Source organism: Alligator sinensis, unplaced genomic scaffold (genome assembly GCF_000455745.1).
Source record: "Alligator sinensis unplaced genomic scaffold, ASM45574v1 scaffold333_1, whole genome shotgun sequence".
NCBI lineage: Eukaryota > Metazoa > Chordata > Crocodylia > Alligatoridae > Alligator > Alligator sinensis.
In genome coordinates this window covers 526,815-528,713 of record NW_005842381.1, presented here as the reverse complement: position 1 = coordinate 528,713, position 1,899 = coordinate 526,815, and positions in this window count along the sequence as shown.

Below are 1,899 nucleotides of genomic sequence, written 5' to 3'. Positions count from 1 at the left end.
ACCCAAAAGTGTACCGCAAGTACTTCTGGTCCACTTCTGGGTTTACTGCCAAGCATGCAGGGTGCCCCCCACCCCACACTCCTCTGGGATGCTCCATCTGCCTCAGCATTGTAGCATTCATGAGCCGCACCTGGTACCTCGAGGTACGTAGAAAAAACATTTAAAGCTGTGTCTATGGCTGAATCACTGATTCTCCAAATCAGCATCGAATTTTTAGATTTGGATTTGGCAGGAACATATCAGGGATAGTGATTTGATCAATGAATTGAATCACTGTCCCTGATTTGTGCCGAATCCAAATCAAATAGGGACCATTTCACATGTTCCTACATGCAGCATGTTTTGTACATCTACCTGACTTCTGACAGACTTGATGCCTCTTCAGTGGAGTGCAAGTGGGCTATCTAAACATGTCTAAGGTGGAGTGATCATTACACCAGGTAGTTTCATCCATGTGGCCACTGCATTGATGGAGATGGATGTGTTAAAGGATCAATGTTGCAACTAGCTCTGCTTGAAGTAAAACTAATTCAAGAAATGGTTATAATACTTCAGTGGTATTGGAGTACAATTATGTATGTTTAAAGGTGCATAATAGATATGCTAAGTGGACCACATAGTGCTTAGCATGGCAAACAACTCTAGGTTACACAGGTTCATCAGGGACCAGCCACACTGTTTATCTCATCTCTATGGTGAAAGGGAGATGAACTGCACCATCCATGACACTGGCAATGTATAATAAACTAATGGGGCAGAGGGTTTTAAGGCCTCTTCAGATGATCAGGGCCTTTTATAATTATCTCTGTTGGGGTGGAATTTATGGGGTACAAGATACACATAGGGCTCCAGCCTGCCCCCTTGTACCCTGCAATAAGACTATTGAGGAGATTCAAATAAGTTTTAAAAGTATATTGTAAAATAGACTCAATACGAATATCAGAATACGAGAACAAAGCAATACAACTATATATACATATACTGGTTTGATCATAAACTATGAACAAGACTGCCAGGGGGCAGTAGAGGTCAGTGTCAGGGCCTTGTTAAGGCTCATTAAATTACTCTGACAACCAGCTCCCAAAGTCTTTTCCTTTTACTCAGACTGAGAGTGAGGGGGAAGGGTGATAATTACCAACAGATGATCTGGGTTGTGTTCACCAGTAGGCACCGGTAAGTATCCAACACAAGTCTACAGATGTCTCAAACACACCTTAGTTTTTCAATAGGACACCCCTCACTCACTCTGTCACAAGCACTACCACACGCCGCAGACAATCAAAACCAACCAAGCTCCTCTCAGGATCAACAAGTCAACAAAACAATCAGTCCTGTAGTGTTTGCCCTTGGCCACTGGGTTTCTGGGATGGGGTAGATTCATAGATTCATAGATGTTAGGGTCGGAAGGGAGTTCAATAGATCATCGAGTCTGACCCCCTGCATAGGCAGGAAAGAGAAGAGTGCTGGGTCTAGATGACCCCAGCTAGATGCATATCCAACCTCCTCTTGAAGACCCCCAGGGTAGGGGAGAGCACCACCTCCCTTGGGAGCCCATTCCAGACCTTGGCCACTCTAACTGTGAAGAAGTTCTTCCTAATGTCCAGTCTAAATCTGCTCTCTGCTAGCTTGTGGCCATTATTTCTCGTAACCCCCAGGGGCACCTTGGTGAATAAAACCTCACCAAGTCTCTTCTGTGCCCCGTGATGAACTTATAGGCAGCCACAAGGTCATCTCTCAACCTTCTCTTGTGGAGGCTGAAAAGGTCCAGGTTCTCTAGTCTCTCCTCGTAGGGCTTGGCCTGCAGGCCCTTAACCATATGCGTGGCCCTTCTCTGGACCCTCTCCAGGTTATCCGCATCCCTCTTGAAGTGCGGTACCCAGAATTGCACGCAGTACTCCA